Consider the following 14,971-nt stretch of genomic DNA (forward strand, 5'->3'; position numbering starts at 1 on the left):
GATGGTGAAGGTAGAGAATTTTACTGAGCAATTAAAATAGCTCTCAGCAGAGAGGAGAGCTGGAAAGGGAATGGGAAGGGCAGGTCATCTTCCCCGAAGCAGGAGGTCTCTTCCCTGAAGTCAGGCCATCCCTCTCTCTCTCTACTGACTGAGTCTGGGGTCTTTATAGGTACAGGATGTGGGCAGGGCGGGCCATAGGTAGTATTGGAAAAGGCAACATTCAATTGGTTAAAAGGCATTATTCAGAAAGAACCAATCAGGAGAGAGCAGGCAAACAGGAATAGAAGTTCTCACTCTGGGCCCCGGGTTTCAGGCTGTTTTGGGTTTGAAGGTGGGGTTTCACCAGGGACCTGCCCCTATATGCCTAGGCATTTGGCTGCCTCCAGTCACTATCATTATAATGGAATATTACTTAGTCATAAAAACGAATGAAGTACCAATACAGGCTACATCATGAATGAACCTTTAAAGCATTATGTTAAAAAGACAGACAGAAAAGATCACACACTCTATGACTCCATTTTTATTTATTATCTGGAACAGGCAAATCCATAGAGATAGAAAGTACATTAGTGGTTGCCAGGGGCTCAGGGGGAGGGGAGAATGAGGGATTTCTTTCAGGGTTTCTTCATAGGATGTTATTTGGTACAGGGTTTCTAAAGTTGATTGCAGCGATGCTGGCACATGTCTGTGAGTATACTAAAAATCTGAATTGTACACTTTAAGTGGGTTAATTGTATGACGTGTAAATTATATCTCAATAAAGCTGTTTACATAAATATTTACATATATATATTTAAATAAGAGATGGAGTCAACATCACCAATACCCTCATATAGCCAAGACAATTTTTTAAGACAAAGAGAACAAATTTTACTCATAAGATATGAAGTCATACTGTAAAGCTATAATAATTAAATAAGTGTGGTGCTGATTTGGGATTAGGTGAGCAAATCACTAGTGCCCAGAAACTAACCCATGCATTTGTGGAAATTTGGTTTATAATATTTCAAATCAATAGGGAAAGAAGACTGACTCCTCGATAAATGAGACCGAGACAATTTGCTATCTATCTGGAAAAAGGTAAATTTCTACCTCCTACCACACACATACACAAATTTTGGAAGGAATGGATTAAATATTTATATGTATAAAATCCAACTAAAATTGTATTCAAAGAACATGTAAGAGAATATGTTTTTTACCTTGAGGTAAGGAATAGCTCTCTAAAAAGAACCAAAACAAACAAACAAAAAAGCAACCAAAATCATAAACAGTAGCCTTCCTTAAATTGCATCCCAGAATTAGGCAGATTTACTAAAGTGAACACTGCCAACCCTTTAATGATGAGTGCACCCACCCTCCAGTTTCTGGGAGTGCTGCTGCTAACAGCTTATAACTGCAACCTTCTCCATAGAATTGCACTCAGCTGTTGGGAAATACCTTGTTCTATTAGTTTTCTATTGATGCAGTAACAAATTGCTACAATCTTAGTGACTTAAAAAAAAACACATGTATTATCTTACAGTTCTGTAGAAGTCCAACATGGGTCTTTCTGGGCTAAAATTAAGACAGAGGATAAAGCAACTAGGTGCCATCTTGGAAGCAGAGATCAAGCCCTCACCATGTCAGAGGCGTTTGAACCAGAGCAACTCCATCTTGAATAGGAGCAGGGTAAAATAAGGCTGAGACCTACTGGGCTGCATTCCCAAGAGGTTAAGGCATTCTTAGTCACAGGATGAGATAAGAGGTTGGCACAAGATACAGGTCATAAAGACCTTCCTGATAAAACAGTTTGCAGTAAAGAAGCTGGCTAAAACCCACCACAACCCAAGATGGCAATGAAACTGACCTCTGGTCATCCTCACTGCTACACACCCACCAACACCATGACAGTTTACAAATGCCAAAGCAACATGGGGAAGTTACCCTCTATGGTCTAAAAAAGGGAGGCATGAATAATTTACCCCTTGTTTAGCATATAATCAAGAAATAACCATAAAAATGGGCAGTGCCCTTGGGGCTGCCCTGCCTATGGAGTAGCCATTCTTTTCTTCCTTTACTTTCTTCATAAACTTGCTTTCACTTTGCTCTATGGACTCGCCTCGAATTCTTTCTTGCACGAGATCCAAGAACCCTCTCTTGGGGTCTGGATCGGGACTCATTTCCAGTAACAACCAGACACCAAACCTGTCCATTCCTTGATCTTGGATTTTCCAGATTCTGGAACATGAGAAATAAATCTCTGTTGTTTATAAATTACCTAGTCTGTGGTATTTCATTATAAAAGCACAGACTAAGACACCAGGTTACCATTACCATTGTGTTAGCTAATTGGCTTTATCCAGGGGAAAAATAAACTTCTCATATCTTTACGACAGGAGGTGATTCTGACACTTGGAGTAAGATGGCGACTAAAGTTAGGCTGCTACCCTCCCACAGGAACTGGGAAATGAGGGTGCTTTCTCCCTTGATGTTTACATTTCAAAGAGATGACTCTTGAGAAAGACATTTGTGGGTCACAAAGATGGCAAAAGACCGACTTAGTCTGCAAAAGGATTTATGTACATTTAAAAGAGAGGAGAAAGTACTTACAATTATAAGTTTTCTCAAGTAAATGTTCTGGAAAAAAAGGAGGGGAGAGAAATCTCATACCTTATTTTCAATGGGAGTAATTAAGCCTCTTATTGTTAATTTGTATCTGTCCTTACAATCTCCTGACTGTGTTACTATAAACTAGTAACATGAACATTTTTTTAGTTATCTTTATTGTGGTTTTTTTTCCCTTTCTCTGGGCAGTTGTAGCCATCTAAAATCAGCAAATCTGTAGTAAAACACAAAGCAAAGCAATTATTAGAAGCATGATAGAACATCAGAATTACTAAATTTGTAGAAAGTGAATTTTTTAGAAATTTTTATCTGCCTTGGGGAAATAACCTTTGAATATATTATACTAATGCTGAATAGTTAAATCTGATTTTTAAAAGATATTTGAAATACGCTTTCATTCTGATTCTAAACAAAAAGTAATGGCAGTGATAGTAACAAACAAAATTTCCCCACTGAACAACATAAGGATGTTTCACACTCATACCAAATCTCTATGCCAGTTAGGCACAACTGAATATTGTGATGTGACAGTAGCAGTCTTACATTTGAAACTCAAGAAGAAATCAATTGCATTCCCAAACAGCTAAATATGCAGGTCCAAACAATGAAGGTATTTTTTAAACTGTCACATTCACTCCAAAGCCCATTCATCTCCTTCAGCATCCCACAGATGGAGCACATGTTGCCCTTAGCTAGATAATAAAGTGGCACACACAGTGCACCACTTGACATCACAGAACAGCTGCCTATAAAACTAGACTTTTGACACTGGGCTCCAGCTTCATTCTCACAGGTCATCATCCTCATCTGGGAGAGTTGTCTAAGCAACCTCTAAATCATGATCATACTACACTGCCAAATTTGGGTCCATGACAACCTCTGGTGAGGCAAGAGCAGGCATGGCAACAAATTCCAAGTTAGGGTCTCCAATAAGCTGTCTAGCAAGCCAGAGGAAGGGCTTTTCAAAGTTGTAGTTGCTTTTTGGCATTTATGGCAGAAATGTCATAATACTGAAGATTCTTCTTTCAGTAGAAGACAGTAGGTTTCTCCTTCACTTTCCCATCCTTAATATCCACTTTGTTGCCATATAACATGAGGATGTTTTCACATATTCATACCAGATCTCTATGCCAGTTAGGCACATTCTTGTAAATAACTCAAGATGTTACATCAAACGTTATAATGGCACACTGTGCTTGAATATAATAGCCATTTCTCAGTATACCAAATTTCTCCTGGCCAGCTGTATCTCATACAGTGAACTTAATAGATCCTCTGTTGGTGTGGAACACAAGGTGATAAACCTCAACACCTAAGGTGGCTACATACTTCTCAAATTCACTGGTCAAATGACATTTCATGAATGCAGTTTTTCCAGTACCACCATCACCAACCAATACCAATTTGAACTGGACTTGGGGCTCTCCTTGGGCAGCCACCATTATGTTCCTTCCAGCAGTGTCTCTGTGCTTATCCAGCTGATGCTGAAAAGATGGCAGAAGCCCAGAGTCTTGATTAGCAATGAAAAAATGTTTTAGTTATACATTAATTTTATAAATTGTTGTGATGTCTTTATTGCTTGTACTTTCAAATGATTAACTATGGAGCATTATTTTGTAGTTCCTCATGAAGCCTTGCCCAATCCAGGCCTATAGAGTAGCTTAACTCAGGACCCTGCTAATTTCAAATTTTAATTAACAGTTTTTCTTTGATGCCCCAATAAATTTCTTCTGAGTTTCCATCAGTTACATGAGTAACATCACATTTACATGGTAATTTAGGCCGTTCAGTGATTGCTCCATTTCCTAAATAACTTTGTTTTAAGATGAGAAGTAGAAAGAAATCCATGGCCATCATCTAGTTAAAAGTCTTAGGAGGCACTGATTTTAGAGTACGGATTGAACTTCTAGTGTTTAATGTGCACAACTTTAAGTTGCTTTGTGTCTGGTTTTTGGTTTTTTGTTCGTGTTTTTTTTTTCTTTTTTTTTGAGACAAGTTCTCACTCTGTCGCCCAGGCTGGAGTGCAGTGGCATGATCATAGCTCACTGAAACCTCAAACTCTTGGGTTCAAGCAATTCTCCCACGTCAACCTCCCAAGTAGCTGGGACTATAGGCACACACCACCACACCCAGCTAATTTTTGTATTTTTGTAGGGATGAGGCCTCACTGTGTTGCCCAGCCTGGTCTTAAACTCCCGGGCTCAAGCGATCCACCTGCCTTGGCCTCCCAAAGGGCTGGCATTACAGGTGTGAGCCACCATGTCCAGCCAACTTTAGTGTTTTAAGCCTTAAGGAAAAATCCATCTTATGGGTCATTTTTTCCATTGGTCTAAATAGTTATATAATTAAAACAGTCAGCTAAATCTCTATAAATAACAGGCATCCACCTTTGTTTATCCACCCATACTGGAGAAAACCTGCCTCCCAATGTTAGTAGTGACACTATATCTGTCTTTTGTAGTTGCTAGTAATCTGTAGGTGCCAGATTTCTGTTCATCTGCTAATTAGATATTTTTCTTTTCTATGTCATTATTTCAATCAAGCCAGTTAATAAAACATTTTTGTGTTAAAGTTAGAACTTGAGTACCTGGATGCATACTAATCACTTTAACTTTGTTATTATCAAAAATTACTAATGAGGATGATCTCACTTGTAGTCGGCCAGTAATCCAGAGCATATCCACAATGGGAGTACAATTTAGAGCTCATTGGAAATATGTGGTTGGAGGAACCATTACTGGGAATGCAGAAATTTGGTGTAATAATAATGTTTGCTTTCCAATAAATGTGATTCTTTATTGTGGTGATTCAAATAACCTCTGTCTGAGTAGTACTATGAGAATAGCAATCAATTTTTTAGAATACATCTTTTTGAGGCAAGAGAATCATTAGAACCTGGGAGGCGGAGGTTGCAGTGACCAAGATCACGCCATTGCACTCCAACACTCCAGTCTGGGGGACAGAGTGATACCGAGTCTCAAAAAAAATTTTTTTTAAATAAAGAATACCTCTTTTCAGTTGAGTTCAGTACAATATCCATTACTCTAGAGAAGTTCTTTGTGGGAACAACTGTCTAGTCCTCCTGCGGTGCTGGCTTCACATAGAAAGCATGAATCCAACTATGATTCTCCTTCACTTTGATAGCAGTATGAGTGATCAGCAGCACCTGAAAGGGTCTCTCCCAATGCAGTGACAACCTGTCTTTCCTTTGAAATACCTTTATGTGGATGAAGTCTCCTATTCTATAAGGGTGGCAGACTGACACAGGCAAGTCCTTATGACTGTAAGTCTCAGGGTTTCTAGGGAAAAGAGAAGGCCTTTTAACTATTGAACATGATTATGAGAGGATTCAGTTAAATTGGGAACAGAACATGGTCTCAGACCCAAGTTCATAGGCCTGCCAACCATAAGTTCAAAGGGAGAGATACTGTGCTTGCTTGCAGGGGTCACTCTAATTTTTGATAAGGTTAGTGGCAAAGCTCTAAGCCATTTTAACATGTTAGATTACTAAATCTTGGCCAAGTAGTTTTTTAGAGTTTGATTTACTCACTCTACTTGTCCAAAGGACTGAGGCTTATAGGAATCTGCACGCATTTGGCATAATTCCTGGGCAACAGTAGAAGTAAAATGACTTCCTCTGTCCTAGTCAATGTGCTCTGGTATCCCAGAAGTGGAAATTGTGAGTTTTAAGAGAACCTTTACCACTGCCTGAACACCAGCTTTTTATTTTTATTTTTATTTTAAGTTCTGGGATACATATGCAGAACGTGCAGGTTTGTTACATAGGTATACATGTGCCATGGTGGTTTGCTGCACCTATCAACCCATCATCTAGGTTTTAAGCCCTGAATGCATTAGGTATTTGTCCTAATGCTCTCGCTCCCCTTGACCCCCACCCCCCAACAGATCCCACTGTGTGATGTTCCCCTCCCTGTGTCCATGTGTTCTCATTGTTCAACTCCCACTTATGAGTGAGAACATGCGGTGTTTGGTTTTCTGTTCCAAACATCAGCTTTTTAAATTTTATTTGATTGTGGTAAGAACATTTAACAAGAGATCTACCCTCTTAACAAATTTTTGAGAGTACAATATAGTATTACTGGCTATAGGCAGAATGTTGTACAGTAGACCTTTAGAGTTTATTCATCTTGCTTAACTGAAGTTCAGCTTTTGAAGACAGAAGGATTTCAGGCCATCCAAATGTCACACATACCACAACTAGACAATACCTCTTACCGAAATCTAACTGCCACCACGTTCCTGGTAAAGTTGGTTAGAGAGAACTTCCTGTGCTTATATTTGGAGTGGCCGTAAAGAATAGCGCATCAATAGCATACATTACATAGCATATCTCTTTAATATGTTGTGAATAATTGTATCTTTTTGGTAGGTCTAGTAGGGGTCTAATGCCTTTAAAATTCCTCTTTTGTTCAGATCATTTTGTCAATGACACAACACCACTAACCAAGCAAATTGGGACTGAAGTATAGGAATTACTGTTAGGTAATTCCCACAGTCCAATCAAATTTCTTTTAGCTCCTTTTTCAATTCATTTGCTCATTTATTTTTGTGAAGCACATTTTAAAAAATGAACAAAAGCTTCTTGTTGTATTAAAAATAGAGCTTCTAAGTTTGGAGCCAGCCATGTTTTAGAAGCAGCTTTTGGCAGGGCGCAGTGGCTCACGTCTATAATCCCAGCACTTTGGGAGGCTGAGGCAGGCGGATCACCTGAGGCCAGGCTGGTCAGGAATTTGAGACCAGCCTGGCCAACATGGCAAAATCCTGTCTCTACTAAAAATACAAAAATTAGCTGGGTGTGATGGCACATGCCTGTAGTCCCAGCTACTCGGAAGGCTGAGGCAGAAGAATCGCTTGAACCCAGGAGGCGGACGTTGCAGTGAGCCAAGATCGTGCCATTGCACTCTAGCCTGGGTGACACAGAGAGACTTCATCTAAAAAATAAAAATAAATAATAAATAAAAGCAGCTTTTACAGCTCTATGAGCAAAATGAATTACTGGTATCTGAGAAAGCAGATGTAAAGTCCCTAACAAATCAGCTATCAATTTTCCATGTGTTTTTTTTTTAGTTGTTATTGAAGTCAAAAATCCTCTATTTAAAAAAATATTCTCTGTTGCATGACAGACATCAAACATATATTTATTATGTATATATTTTTATGTTTATTTTTAGTCCAGAACTAAGAATTGCAGTTCTACTAACTGGTATTAACTCATCTGCTTATGCAGACTTAATTGCAGATAAAGCATAAGCTTCCAAAGCTGCGTGATAAGTCACTGCAGCTAGGAAGCTTTTTGAGTGGCCACTTTTAGCCATACTACATTACCAATTGATAAACATTATTATATCATCATTTTGAACAGGAATATTACATAAATCATGTCAGATTTTTCAAACTTTGGACATTTCAAAGCTAAGAGAGAGGCCATCCCCAATTTCCATTGTTCAAAAGCCTCTTCAGATTCTAGGGACCAAACCAGAAGATCTGAAGGATTAACATGTAGTTGCTCCATCAGAGGTTTTGCCCACTCTGCAAAACCTGCAATCTACTCTCTTTAATACTGCATTAGTACCAAAACTGTGTCTAAGTCCATTTGGGCTGTTATAACAAAATGCCATAAACTGGGTAGCTTACAAACAACAGGCATTTATTAATCACTTTTTGGGAGGCTAGAAAGTACAAGATCAAGATGCTGGCAAATTCAGTGTCTGGTAAGGATTCACTTCCTCATAGATGGTGCCTTCTGGTTGCATCCTCACATGGTGGAAGGAGCCAGGAAGCTCTTTGAGGCCTCTTTTATAATGGCATTCATCCCATTCATTAGGGCAACACCCTAATCACCTCCAAAGGCCCCATTTCTAATACCGTCACATTGGAGATTAGAGTTCAACATACGAATTGGGGAGAGAATGAGACATAAACATTCTAACCATAGCACTACATTTGGCTGTTAGATCTGCAAAATGAGATGACCCCTAGATTATACCACTCTAAGGCCCACAGCTGAACACAGATGCCTTAAATAGTTTACTCAGAAAAGCAATGTTGCAATTTATCTAGTGAGGCCTTATGCCCTTGTGAAGCAAAGAACTGTAACAAAGCCAAAGTGTTAGTTTTGCATTGCTCTTTAGTTTCTAAGGCTACAAGCAAAATCATCTATATTTTGAAAAATTATAGATCCTTCTGGTGAAACAAATTTATCTAAGTGTTTCTGTAAATGACTAGAGAAAACATTAGGGGAGTCTCAAAACCCTTGAGGAATTGTCTGCCATAAGTATCAGACTCCTTTATGAGCAAGTAAGAATTTAGACTTGTCCACTTATAAGAAAAGAAATAGGGGGAAGGAAAAAAATAAGCAAGGAAAAAAGGGAAGGAGGGAAGGAGGGAAGGAAGGGAGGAAGGGAGGAAGAGAGGAAGAGAGGAAGGGAGGAAGGGAATGAGGGAGGGAGGGAGGGAGGAAGGGAGAGAGGAAGGGAGGGCAGAACATAAAACATAGAACAACAAAACAATTTTTTTCAGACAATGATACTGAGATCAGAATAGTTGCAGGATCAGGAACTACAGGTGTTAATGGGATAACAAGTTAATTTACTTCTCTAAACTCATCTAAAATCAGTACAAATCTATATAGCACTTACCCATCTTTATGAAATTTACCTTTCTTCTTTACTGGAAATGTGGGATTACTACAGGGTAAGTGCTCCTTTTCAATTATCCTTTTTCTTTCTTTCTTTTTTTTTTTTTTTTTTTTTTTTTTAAGAGACAGGGTCTCACTCTGTTACCCAGGCTTGAGTGCAGTGGTGTGATCACGGCTCACTGTAACCTCAAACTCCAGGGTTCAGGTGATCCTCCCATCTCAGCCTCCCAAGTAGCTAGGACCACAGGCACCTGCCATCACGCCCGGCTAATTTTTTTTAAATTTTTTGTAGAGACGAGGTCTCACTATGTTGCCCAGCTATTTTTTATATCTCAAATTAATCCAGTATTGTCATTCCCTTTGATTAAATGCTCCTTCAAGTCTTTTGCTTACTTTTAAATTCAGTTGTCTGATTATTATTATCACTATTATGATTGAGTTGTAAGAGTTCTTAATGTATTCTGGATACAAGTCCTTTATCAGATATATGATTTGCAAATATTTTCTCCCAGTCTGTGGCTTGTCTTCTCATTTCCTCAATGGAATAATTTGAAATGCAAATTTTTTTCATTTTTTATGAAGTTCAGTTTATTCATTTTTTTCTATTATGGGTCATGCTTTTGGTGTTATATCTAAGAACCTTTGCCAAATCCAAGGTCATGAATATTTTCTCCTATGTTTTATTCTAAAAGATTTATAGTTTTTTACTTCACATTTAAGTGACTTGTTTCAGCTTGTGGGGACTTTTCCAGCACAGTATGAGACTGCCACTCTCTGCCATACCTCTTTTCTTTCAGAAGTATATAGTATCCAAATCAGGTGCCTTTTCCCAAAAGGCTCCACAGACACTTCATCCACAGTACAGAATATAGTAGCTATTAAGTTGCACAGCACGTCTCTCACCAGTAGGTTTATAGGAGATTCAGGAGAAATGAAGAACACATGTTCCTCAGTCAAAGGACCTATCTCTATGGGAATTACAGAGGAAAGGGGACAAGTAGAAGGCTGACCCAAAATAACCATAACCTGTATTACCCTGTCACCAGATGGGAAAAGTTACTGACACATTACAGTCCACTAGTTCTCACCTTTGTGATTCCCTCAATTTGTCAATTTTGAACCACTTGCCAAGTATTTCCTAGCTGAAAGTTTTGTTCTAGGCTCTCCTAATTCTCTTATCTTTGCAGTTTCTGCATCATCTAGAGTGTCCTTCTGCAATCCCTCTTCCAACACCCTGGCTTCTTGCAATAACAACATACAGCCTCCCATCTTTCTTTCTTCCCTTTCTGGATTGGTCATTGCAGGATTATTCCCTTCAGTAAAGAGTTCTAACTAAGCAGAGAACACAGCAAACTTTAATCTCTTTTCTTTTTTTGTTCTTAGATTATCCCAAAACTGAGTAGCTGCTGCTAAGATTTGAGTAATAGTTTGCCTTTGCCATCCTACTACCTTTCCCTTAACTTGGGTTTGGATAGTCAGTGAGAGAGCTAAAATAAAGGTGGTTAGAGCCAGAGGGCAATTTTTATATGACCTTGGATCCATGCCAATAAACTTTTAGAATGCCTGAACAAGTCACTGATGGAAATCAATGAGGTACTCACCTGTCTTATGAGTAAACAGCTGCAATGTCTTCCAATTCCTCTTTACAATAAAGGTTTCAAGGAACCTCTATCCTCAGATTATCCATATTTGTGAGGGATGGTGGATAGTCAGCTTCTCTTGACCACCATACCCCTGATGTGGTAATCTTCTGGACACCAACATCCTTGCTCCATCAAAGGATCAAAGTCTGCTCATTGCAAAATTCCATGCAGTAGCTGGTGCACATCTCCAAACATGGGGCTGTAAACTGAAAACATGCTGCATAGTAGCAAATTTCTGGGGCACAGGGAAGAGAAGCCTTTAAATGAGTGAGAAAAGGATCTGAACCACCCAAGAGTCCTGGGTAGCTACTCAATGGCATCAGTTTTGCTGGCTATCCAAATAGGAAGGTCTGGTTTTCCTCACACTGAGACAATAAAAATGTAAATTACACAACACTTCAGTTCCAGTTTTGACATTCATAAGTTTAATACCTTGGTTGCCTGTCTTTTTCCAAGTGACAAGTGCAGCTACTCTCCATTCTGTTGCCTCATGGGAACACAGTCTGTCTTAGCCAATTTTTTGTTGCTATAATTGAACACCATAGACTGAGTAATCTATAAAGAACAGAGATTTATTTGTGGAGGCTGGGAAGTACAATATCAAGGTGCCAGCATCTGGTGAGGGCCTTCTTGCTGTGACATAACATGCTGGAAGGTATGACATGGCAAGAGAGTAACAGCATGTCAGCTCAGGTCTCTCTTCCTCTTCTTATAAAGCCACCAGTCCCATCATGGGGGCTCCACCCTAATGAAATTATCTAATCCTAACTACCTCCCAAAGGCCCCACCTCCAAATACTATCAAATATGAATTTGGGGATTAAGTTTCCAACACATGAAATTTGGAGGACACATTCAAACCAAAGCACAGTCTTTTATCCAAGTTCTCAATCATCCCATGATCCTGTCTCTTTATTATTTCTGCCTTTCTAGTTGTGTGTTGTGTGGTGTGTAGATGATAAGACCTCCTGGAGGTGGAATCTGGTCTAAAACATAAAGTAGACTCAGGGCTAGGCCACCAGGCACACAAACTTGTATCCTCAAATAGAGCAGGTAGTTGTAGAAAGTTGTACCTTCATCTCCCTTTATAGGGAAATCTATTCATGAAGGGAGCCACCTCTCTAAAAGATCATCACCTCCCCCTTGCCTGGGAGCCACTACAGTCAATTAGAAGCAAAGAAGGATAAGGACATGCAGGGGAAGCAGAGGGAGCACGAACAGCAGAGAAAGGAGGAGAAGGTTTCCATGAAAGAGAAAGTGCCTTTAATTTTTGCATTTCCCCTCTTTTTTCTTTTCATCTGCCTATCCGAATCTTTTTTTTTTTTGACGGAGTTTCGCGCTTGTTGCCCAGGCTGGAGTACAATGGCGCTATCTCGGCTCACCACAAGCTACAGGCCTGCACCACCATGCCTGGCTAATTTTGTATTTTTAGTAGAGACGGGGTTTCTCCATGTTGGTCAGGCTGGTCTCGACCTCCCACCCTCAGGTGAACTGCCTGCCTGGGCCTCACAAAGTGCTGGGATTACAGGCGTCAGCCACCATGCACAGTCTATCTGAATCTTTTAAGCTAGTCAAGTAAAACAGTGGGAGTGGAGAAGACACAAAGAAATAACCAGTTGTGATCAATTAGTTGTAAACACCACTGTACTTTGACCAGCCCTAAATCACTTTTAACTCTCCTCTTAGAACAATATTTATCCCATAAATACCAGGAACTCATTCATTCAGGATGAAACCCCTCCAAGGATGTGTTAATCTATCCAAATCAAAAGACCCATCCTCCCACCACTACAGAACTGGATTCTCATGTGCATAACCATCACAAATGTGACAGAGAGATATTAACTACTTAAGAGAGAGACTTGAAGGCAACATTCCTGTCTTCCCATATTTTCCAACCATATGATGACCCTGATCGAATTTTAGAGTCTACATTATCCATGTTTATTTAATAGTAACATATTGAATTTGGACAGGTTGGATTGTCTAGGTAGTAGTCCCAAAAAAGAGAGCGCTAGAGGGAAGACTTTTTATAATTCTGGGTCTCCTACCTAATTGTTTTATGGTTACAGACTGTCAGTTGTCTGCTCATGTCAGGAGCTACCATATATTTCCATGTTCTCATCACCAAAATTGTTGGGGAAATATAATTAAAAACAAAATCTTCTCCTAACCCAGAATTCCTCTCTACAATGGTAGTAGAGAAAGAACGTTTTATTATTGAGTCAGCATTAAACCAGAACATGATGCACATTCCAAGTAACTCACTAAGAGATTGCAAAAACAGAAAGGAATCTCAACCCCTAATATAGCCAAGCAGATACCATTATTTACATGTTTTCAAGTAAATAAATAATGACTAGTCCTCAAGTAAGAAGACTTGGCAGCATTGTTTGTCACACATATTTCACCCAAACTTTACCTAGTAATTGAAGTGACCATCTGTGCTAGTTAATTGGTTTTATCTAGAGGGAAAAAACTATCATATCTTTATAACAGGAAATAGTTTTGCAATTTGGAGCAAGGTGCCCACCAAAGTTAGGTTTCTACACTCCCACAAAAACTGGGAGATGGGGTGCTACCTCACTTGATGTTTACATTTTTTTAAAAATGGCTCCCAGGTCCTTGAGAAAGACATTTCTGGGTCATGAAGCTGATAAAAGGTCTATATAGTCTTCAAAAGTCTTCATTGAAATTTCAATGAAATATATATACATATATGAAGAAAATATAGTTGACCCTTGAACAATGTGGGGGCTATGACCCTTGAACAATGTTATGTGCAGTTGAAAATCTGCATATAACTTTTGACTCTTCAAAAACGTAATCACTAATAGCCTACTGTTGACCAGAAGCCTTACTGATAACTCAGTCGATTAACACATATTTTGTATGTTAAATGTATTATATACTGTATTCTTACAACAAAGTAAGCTGGAGAAAAGAAAATGTTATGAAGAAAATCATGATAAAAAATGTATTTGCTGTTGATTAAGTGGATCATCATAAAAGTCTTTGGCCAGGCACGGTGGCTCATGCCTGTAATCCTAGCACTTTGGGAGGCCGAGGCAGGTGGATCACCTGAGGTCAGGAGTTCAAGACTAGCCTGGCCAACATGGCGAAACCCCGTCTCTACTAAAACTACAAAAATTAGCTGGGCGTAGTGGCGTGTGCCTGTAATCCCAGCTACTCGGGAGGCTGAGGAAAGAGAATCGCTTGAACCAGGAGGTGGAGGTTGCAGTGAGCCGAGATCGTGCCTCTGCACTCCAGCCTGTGCAACAGGAATGAGACTCCATCTCAAAAATAAATAAATAAATAAACAAATAAATGAAATAAAATAAAAGTCTTTGTCCTCGTCTTCAGGTAGAGTAGGCTGAAGAGGAGAGGTTGGTCTTGCTGTCTCGGGATGGCTGAGGTGGAAGAGGTGGAAGGGTAGTCAGGAGACACAGGCACACTTAGTGTAACTTTATGGAGATTAAATACATGATAATTTCTGTCTTTTTTGCTATTTAATTTCTCTAAAAATGTGCCTATACAGTACCAATTCTTCCACAGTTTGCTTTAATTTCAGTGCATGCATCACAGAAGGGTACATGTCATAAAAGAAGTCAAAAGCAATCTTGAATAATCAGAACCCTTCTGCTAAACTGCCTAATGTCAATGTGTTTTCTCTCACCGCTTCTTCTACATCTTCTTCTTCATTGTCTGTCACAGGTTCAGAAACACTCATCTCTATCAGGTTGTCTTCTGTTCATTCCTCTGGTGTGGTGCTGATTAGCTCTTTAATTTCTCCAAGATCCATATCTTGAAACCCTTCTCCCCACCCACCACCACCTTTCTTTTCCACCTCCACAATCTCTTTCATGATTTCCTTGATTGGCTCTGTTGTAAATCCTGTGAAGTCATGCACACCTGGACACAGTTTTCTCCAGCAGGAATTTATTGTTTTGGGCTTGATGGTTTTCACGGCTTTTTCCATAACAACGATGGCTTCTTCAATGATGTAATCCTTCCAGACTTTCATGATGTTCTGTCTATCAGAGTTCTCTTCCATAGCACTG

At 39.3% G+C, this 14,971-nt stretch overlaps 1 pseudogene; it reads right to left on the bottom strand.

Annotated features, from left to right (window-relative positions):
- Window positions 1-514: 514 nt before the first annotated feature.
- Window positions 515-14,971, bottom strand: part of LOC103889111 (GTP-binding nuclear protein Ran-like) — a 43,415-nt pseudogene continuing 28,958 nt past the window's right edge.

This window comes from Pongo abelii, chromosome X (genome assembly GCF_028885655.2).
Source record: "Pongo abelii isolate AG06213 chromosome X, NHGRI_mPonAbe1-v2.0_pri, whole genome shotgun sequence".
In the NCBI taxonomy this organism is placed as follows: Eukaryota; Metazoa; Chordata; class Mammalia; order Primates; family Hominidae; genus Pongo; species Pongo abelii.